Genomic DNA, 9,124 nt, shown 5'->3' on the forward strand with positions numbered 1-9,124 from the left:
AACCTCAAAGACAACCAAACACACTCATAACACAACATAAAAAAACCATAGCAATGACTCATAGATCTTCATCCAACTTGTGAAACACGTCAATCACCCAAGCCATGAAAAATAGGAAGAACGACACTCTATTTGTGATATCCTAAAAAATTAAAACATGTCTAACCAAGAAATTAATTATAATGAGAAGCTCAAATATATATATTTTTAGGTGTGTTTTTATTTCGCCTACGTGGGATGAGCACATACCTGTATTTAACTACCCCACTGTAAAAGTTTTTGTATTGAAAAATGTTTTGAAGTGCCAACAAATCTTTAGAGGAAGAGTCATAAACCTAATTGGATATCGGGAAATTGTAGGGATAAATTAAGGACTTATCCAATATAGATTTCACCGTCTAGACTCCATAGATGGTCAAAATGAACCAAAAATCGAGTTCAAGGGTGAGGGTACAACACAGTCAGGCTCCTATTGTTGGCCTCTACTAATCATCGATTCATGTCAATGTTTATGCAAAAAATTAACCACGTCATACTTTAAGCACCCTCAAAAAAATTAGTCTAGGCTGGTTCAGAAAACACATAAAAGACTATTTTTTAGTGATATGTTATTATGCAATCAATTTACACGGAACCTAACATATTGTCCAAATTAATCTGATTAAGGTTAGAATAGTTTTCCAGGTCTTTGATTAACAAAATTAACATGTGGGTGATAAAAGCAATAAAGGAAGATAATCATATAATATGCATAGAATAATCAGGTAAGCATATAATGATGTATGAAAATAAATAAAATAAATAAATGTATGTACAAAGGGACGATTTTTATGTTAAAGATCTACATCATGAAAGAATAATTAGTAACTTCAATATAAAAATAGGAATTTATTCAAGGACCCTCAGGATTATACCGTGGCTTGGGATTGCGAGATTGACAACCTTCTGGACGAGCAATCGTTAAGCTGAAAATCTAAATGTTTGAAAGATTTGAATGTGTGTATGAAAATATGTGTTTGCATGCCTGAAAGTATGATTTTTTGTAGGGAGCTTTTGTAGAAAGCTTAGTAAATGTATTCGTAGAATTCAAAGTTTTTAATTTATGTGTGAAAAACCTTCTGAAATCTGTACGAAAAATCAGGTGTATTTACAGAAAAATGGAACTGCTTTACGCGCTAGCTATGTTAGGCGCAGGATGACGTGTCAAGCGCAAATCCACGTGTTAGGCGCAGATTGGCGCGCTTGAAGCGACATGCCCAGTAGAAAGCTTACACGTGGTAGTTGGTACGCGCTTGGAAAAATATAAGAAAGAAAAAGATGCGTCTCATATAGAGAAGTGCGCTCGACGCAAGACTTTGTATGACACACAAGTCTACGTGGCAGTATTCGGCGCTTGGTGTATGCTTACATGGCACAATTGTGCGCTTGGCGGAGGCTGTGCGCTCGGCGTACCGCCTTACTTTTGATAGCTTTTTTTTGTAAATCGCGTTTTAAAGTTTGGAAAAATATTTTTAAAAAGTTAACCTTTGCGTGTTTTTCTTAAAATAAGTCAACCTTACGATTAACTATGAATAAGTTAACCTGTATTATCTACTTTTGCTATAAATGAGTTAAATCACAATGTCATCCTATTAAAACGTGACATCTATCATGATTTCAACGTCATTAATTCGTTTGAAACAGAAGTAGATACAAGGTTAACTTATTCTAAGATAATCAAAAGATTGACTTATTTTGAGAAGATCAACCAAAGATTGACTTATTGAAAACAATTTTTCCTTAAAGTTTTTCTTTTATCTTTTATGTTCGAAAATCTGATTTTCGGGATAAAATGCGATTTTAACTAATAAAATATCTTTGAAAATATTTATTTACCAAGATAAAACAATTAATTATTATTAAAAAATTAATTGGACTTTTCAAAGGATTGAGCTCAACATGGAATTAATTATCATCATGAATAATTAATCGGGCCTTAAAATAAGACTTTGACACTTTTTTGAAATAGTTTTGGGATGACTTTTCAGACTGCCCTGCCCTTAGGTCGGACCAATTAGGACCGCAACATGTTTCATCACCGGATCCTTTAATGGGGAGACACGACTATGTGTCTACAATATTATTCTAGAAAAGATTTAAAATTTCGATTGAATAATATAATTAATTGTTATAAAAGGGTAAAATATTATTTTTTATTCATAATTAGGGAACAAGTAAATCATAGTTCTCTTTGCTTTTTTCTTTTTAATTTTTTTTAAAATAAAAGTTGTATTCTTTCTATAGAAAATCTTTCGATGTGATATCATCGTTGCCATTGCAAGAAATTCAAAGGAATAGAAAGTGACGGAGAAGGCTAAAGGCCAAGTTCGAATTCAGATGCAAAGAAAACTAGATCTATGGATGAGATCTTAGGGGGTGTTTGGTTCACTAGTTTTAGGTATGGTATGGGTTTGGAATGAACAAAACACAAACCTAGTGTTTGTTTAACTTATTATTTTTAAATTTTAAACCCATACCTCAAACCCATAAGGTATGGGTTTAGAAACCCATGGGGGGAGGTGGGTATGGCTCATACCTTACCTCTAGGTATCAAATAATAGAAGATTTTTCATTCTAAGTGAAACCAAACACAAGGTATTAAGTATCAAGTTCCAAACCGATACCATCTTGATTTTATTCCATTCCAAACCCATACCATCATATGAACCAAACACCCCCTTAGGCATCTCAGCAATGGAGATTGAACCAGTTATTCATTCGAAGGAGGAGGATCTTAGATAATTCCAAAGGAGTCAACAAACTCATCGACTCTTCTCAGAGTGGTTGTTTGCGATGAACTCGACGAGGAAGGGAGCTTAACAGCCTGAACAAGGTCAAGTAGCTGACCCGAGCGTTCGTGTGGTGGAACTGGTCCTATTTTGTAGTTCTTTGAAGATAAGGTGAGCTCGATATCTGAAACTGCAAAATCTTAGAACTATTGCAACCGATTGTCAAAATATGGTGAAATTGAAATTCAACCTGAAATCGATTTTTGGTGCTCTTTTGTAATTTGCTATGTCATTGGTGCTAATCGACCTAAAAATGTGTTATGGAAGGATTCCTTAGGAGAATTTGGAAGAATTTTGGAACATAAAAGTTTGCGATGTTTAAGAGGTGTTTTCATTGTTTGATTTGAACGATGGAAAAGAGAGATCAGGTCTTGGCCGAAATTTTTGCGTTCTTAGATAAGAAACCTTTAATTGTGAAAGGCTGGGAGGTGAAGATTTTGTTACTCTCCCAACTTGGATTCAACTGTAAGTGGATCTTAAGTATTAGGGAGAGAGGTGTTTGACGAAGCTGCCTTAGAGTTAATCAAGCAACTGCTAAGAGGGAGTAGCTTCAATCCCAGACCAATTAACATTCATTAATGAGAATGTATTGAGATTGTGTATGGGTTACAGTTTGAATGAAAACCTTAGTTTGTTCCTCGTGCAAGAAGATGGGTCATTATGTGGATGATTGTAGAAATGTGGTGAAGGAGAAGGTTTGTAGACCAATTAAACAACAACAACAAGTTCCAGTTATGCAACAGCAACAACATGTTTCAGTTGTGTAACAACAAAAATAGGTTCCAATTATGAATGAATGGGTACATCCACCTATTTTGATGATACCAACTGCTGGTGAGGTTATAAGAAAGGTTTTGGTTACTGATCCAGATGAGTTCAGGTTGCCAAAATAAGCTTGTAGAAGACCCGAATCTCCAGTCCTTGTGACTGAAGTGAGGAACACTTTTGAGGCTCTTGATTAAGGAAATAATGATGATATCATGATTGGTGAAGTTAGGTGTGAAAGTGGTGGTGATGGATTTGGGAAGAGAGGGGACTCTCCTAGAGGGCATGGATAGTGTGTGTTGCTGGAATGTATGAGGGATATTAGTGCTAAAAAATAATATTAGAAGTTAAAAAGGTGTTAAAGATTAGATCCCTTGGCATTGTTAGTCTCATAGAGACTAAAGTTAAGATTAATAAGCTAGGAAGAGGTTACCAAAACTTATTTTCTATATGGTGTTTTTGTTCCAACTCCTCTCATCACCCTGGTTGCAGGATTTTGCTAGCTTGGAATGCTCTGGCATTTCAAGTGATGTGTGTGTCATTATTGAAAAATTGAGACAATATTTTGTCAGGGATGCTAGTGTTAAAACAGAGTTTTGGTGCACCTTCATTTATGCTCACAACTCAGCTTCTATGAGGGAGTATTTATGGAAGTATATAAGTGAATTTTCTTTGAAAATTAACAAACTATGGATTGTTATGGGTGATTTTAACTATGTCTTAAATAGAGATGAAAGAATTGGAGTTGTGGTAAGAGAGAGGGAGATGTATTATTTTAGAACTTATTTAAATGATTGTGGTTTGGAGGATTTGAAATCTAATGATTGTTTTTGCACATGGAATAACAAGCAGTAAAGGGATGGAAGAGAAAGGAAAACCGGAATGGGTCTAGAGAGAGAAATCTCCCTTCTCTCTAGAAACACTGTTCCATTGGTTTTGCTCTTTTAGTGTAGCTTAGCACTGACGCCATGGCAAGAGGGCGAGCTAGGAAGAGTGCCCAAAAGGAAAAGGGAAGAATAAGGGGTCCGGTCTGTCATCATCGCCGGTTAGAAAAACGAAGAGTGTTGATGAATCACTGGTGTTTCGGTGCTAAATGTGCCTAGCCCGATATCGAAAAAGTCGAATGGTGCTGAAAATGAAGTGCTAGAGGAAGGGGCGAATATTCCGGTAACAACGGTGATGGAATCTAGTCAGAAGCTAGGAGAACAATCGGTATTATCGGAATGGCTTCATATTATTCAGAGTAGTGAAAAAGAGTTGGGTGCTGCAAGAAGGCTTTCATGGGCAGAGGATGTAGAGCGACAGGAACACCAAGTGAGTAATTCTTTCAATCTTGTGAAATTGATTCTGATGACATACAGGAGGAAGTAGAGTTTGGTCATCTGCTGTTGTGTGTTTTGTACTGGGGGAAATCCACCATGTGTAGTGATGGATGGGTACTTTAGAAAGTATGGGGGAAACTTGGAATTAACAAAATAGCTATGGTGGGCAAAGGCTTATTCATTGTGAGATTTGATTCACTGGAATCATGTCTTAAGGTGACGACGAGTGGATTCATGTTTTTTGATCAAAAACCTTTGATCACTAAGCTTTGGACCAGATATGTCTATGGATAAGGATAATGTGTCGACTGTGCCTATTTGGATCAAGCTCCCTCAGCTTCCTTTCAAATACTGGGGGGAGAGAAGTTTGTTTAAAATAGCTGATATGGTGGGGACTGTTGTTAAAATGGATCAAGCAACAAAAGAGAAGGAGAAACTGAGTTTTGTTAGAGTTATGGTGGAAGTAGGGATAAATGATGCTCTGCCGGATAGTATTGCATTCTGTAATGAACTGGGAATAGGATGGAACAAAAAGTTGAATATGAATGGAGACCCATTCAATGTACCCAGTGCAAGGGCTTTGGGCATGAACTAGAGGCTTGCAGGAATAAAGGAGGAAAGAAAATATGGGTTAAGAAAGGTGAAGTAGTGAAGGATAAAGATGGATTCCAGCAGATAGGGGTGAGGTAAAAGGAAACAAGTGTCCCAACCCATAACTCTTTTCATGTGCTAAATGAGGAGGCGAGTCAAGCATGATGGGAGAAACGAAAGTAGGGAGATGCAGAATGTAATGATGGTAGAAGGAAATAGTGGGGATGATGGGTATGATGGATGAATTGGTTGATAAAGGGCAAGGAATGATGATGGTAGAAGGCAACAGTGGGGATAATGGTATGGTGGAGGCACTGGTTGATAAAGGGCAGGGGGTGATAACCCCTAACAATGATGGATAACATCATGGCTTGGAACGTTAGAGGGCTAAATAACAGAAATAAACAAAAATGAAGTGAGAAGGTTTATTGAGTCTCACAACATTAAGTTATTTGGCCTTCTAGAAACTAGAGTTAAAATGAAGAAGCTAGGGAGTATGTATATGAATGTCTGTAGTGGGTGGTGCTTTACTCACAATTTGAACTGTCATGAGAATGGTAGAATTATGATAGGTTGGTGTCCTAATGCATTTAATGTGGACATTGAAGTGGTGAATAGTCAGTTTGTCCACTGTTGGGTTCAGCCAAAAACAGGGGCTACTGATTTTGAGTGCACATTTGTGTATGGATTTAATGACCAACAAAGCAGGTGTGAACTATGGTCTGGATTGAAACAAATCAATAGAAGGTTGGTGGGTGCTTGGCTAATACTAGGTGACTTTAATGCTGTAAGTAATACTGATGATAGGCTTGGTAGTCATGTGAGAAGAACTGAGCTTACACCAATGCTGGAGTGTATTACTGAATGTCAAATTACCGATGTGAAAGCTACAGGGAGATATTACACTTGGTGTATAAGCAAGATGGAGATAAAAGAGTTTTTTCAAGAATTGATAGGGTGCTAGCTAACCAGTTATGGATGGATACTATGATAATGCTGAGGTTCATATTCTTCCTGAGGGTGAATATGATCACACTCCTTTGCTAGTTTGTGTGTATCTGATATGAGCTTAAAGAAACCTTTTAGGTTCTGTAATTACTGGTGTCAACATGATTCCTTGCGATGATTGTTAAAAAGGAATGGGAGACTCAAATTTCTGGCTGTGCTATGTATAGAATAGTGCAGAAACTGAAGAGTATAAAACTTGCTCTTAGAAGGATGAAAAAGCAGGGATGGGATGATGCAGAGATAGCTGTTATAAAACTAAAGCTAGATGGTAGAAATTCAGGATGCCATGCATGAGAATCCTAGGGATACTAGTCTCAGTACTGCAGAAAAAGAGGCTCAGAGTAGTTATAAAAAGCTCAAAAGATGCTGCACATTAAACTGCAACAGCAAGCAAAATTGAGTTGGTTAAAATGTAGATGAAAATTCTAAAGTCTTCTACCAAGCTATCAAAGCTAGGAGAAGACATAAAGAATTCATGCTATACATGACATGAATGGCAGGTGGTTGAATAAAAAAGAGCAAGTAGAGGAAGCTTTTGTCAATTTTTACAAAAGCTTATTTACTAATGTTGAGCAAAAGGAAGCTGTAATGGAAACTATCATGAAAAAAGGAAAAATGGTGACTGAAGATCACAACAGGATGCTGCTAGCTGAGTTCACAAAAGAGGATGTCAAGAGGTGATGTTTAGCATCCCTAATGACAAGGCCCAGGGATTGATGGTTTCAATAGTTGCTTTTTCAAGCACTGTTGGGAGGTGATTGGTGATGAAGTATGTGAAGCTGTACTAGATTTCTTTAAGACTGGTAAGCTTCTGAAGGTCATTAATGTTACAACTTTAACATTGATACCAAAGGTAAAAGTGCCTAAAATGTTAGTGAATTTCGCCCTATTGCCTGCTGCTCTATGATTTACAAGTGTATTACTAAGCTTATCAGTGAGAGACTGAATAATATTCTTCCAGAGATCATTTCTAGTAACAGGGAGCTTTTATTACTGGAAGAAGTATACTTCATAATGTCTTGATTTGTCAAGACTTGGTTAAAAACTACAATAGAAGCAAGAATAGAGCTGGATGCATGATGAAGTTAGATTTGAAGAAAACCTATGATTCAGTCAATTGGGAGTTCATACAGCAAATGCTAGAAGGAGTGGGTTTCCCTAGGAAGTTCATTGACATGATTATGGTATGTGTTAGAACTCCTAGGTTCTCTATTATGCTGAATGGTGTGCCAACTGGTTTCTTTGAAGCTCAAAGAGGTATCAGGCAAGGGATCCAATGTCCCCATTGCTTTTTGCTCTTTGTATGGACTACTTAGACAGAGTTCTATCTTATGTGGAGGATATGGAAGGGTTTAAATTTCACTCTCAATGCAAAAGCCTACATCTCAAGCATCTTTGCTTTGCAGATGATCTCTTAATGTTTTGCCATGGTGATTTCAAATCCATATACATGTTATTACAGGGCTTTCAACTTTTCTCTCACACCTCAGGGATAGAGGTTAACAAGCACAAATTTGAGGTATATTTTACTGGCATGACTCGGAGGGATATTCAAAGAGTGACACGTGTTAGTGGCTTCAAAGTTGGTAAACTGCCTTTTACTTACCTTGGAGTTCCCATATCTACTTCTAAATTGAAGGCTAAAAATGGTGATCAGAATAAGGATTTGGGGAACTAGAAATCTATCATTTGCAGCTAGGTGTCAGCTAGTCAATAGTGTGCTCATGAGCATACACACTTATTGGGGACAGCTATTCATAATTCCTAAGAGCATCCTGAAAAAGATCAACTCAATCTGTAGATGTTTTCTATGGTCTGGTACACATAATGATACAAAACCTGGTGCTGTAGCATGGAACAAGCTGTGCAGATATAAAAAAGATGGTGTCTGGGCTTTAGAGACACAGGTATTTGGAATATGGTAGCTCTTAGCAAACTTGCTTGGGGTGTGGCTCAAAAGCAAGATAACCTATGGGTGAAATGGGTGCATGGGGTTTATATAAAGAGTCAAATTGGGCTAATTATGTAGCTCCTAGTCATGCCAGCTGGGTTTGGAAGTATGTATGTCAAGCAAAGAATCTGATGAATGAGAAGACAAATGGTGTTCAATGGCTTATTAATGGTCAGTTTAGCATTAAACAATACTACCAGCTATTGATGAGAGGCAACAGGCAAGTAGTGTGGACTAGATATGTCTGGAATAGGTATACTTTACCTAAACATCGAATGATTATGTGGCTGGCTATTCAGGATAGACTGAAAACAAGGCAAAGGCTGAAGTTAATGAATGTTTGTGTTGATGACTAATGTGTGCTTTGCCAACAGCACACTGAAACCATTAAGCATTTGCTGTTTGAATGTAAGTTCAGTGAACTGTGCCTGTCATAAGTCCTACAATGGCTAGGTATCACTTGGATACAAAGGAGCCTAATTCAGCACTATAGATGGACTCTGAATAGGTATAAAGGTAATAAGACTAGGAAAATGGTCCTGCTAGCTGCATTTGCAACCACTGTTTATGTAATATGGAGAAATAGGAATTCTGCCCACTAGGATCAGGTTGTAATGACAGTTAGTAAAGCTGTTCAAACTATCAAAATGAGTGTAAAG

This window comes from Beta vulgaris, chromosome 4 (assembly GCF_026745355.1).
Source record: "Beta vulgaris subsp. vulgaris cultivar EL10 chromosome 4, EL10.2, whole genome shotgun sequence".
NCBI lineage: Eukaryota > Viridiplantae > Streptophyta > Magnoliopsida > Caryophyllales > Amaranthaceae > Beta > Beta vulgaris.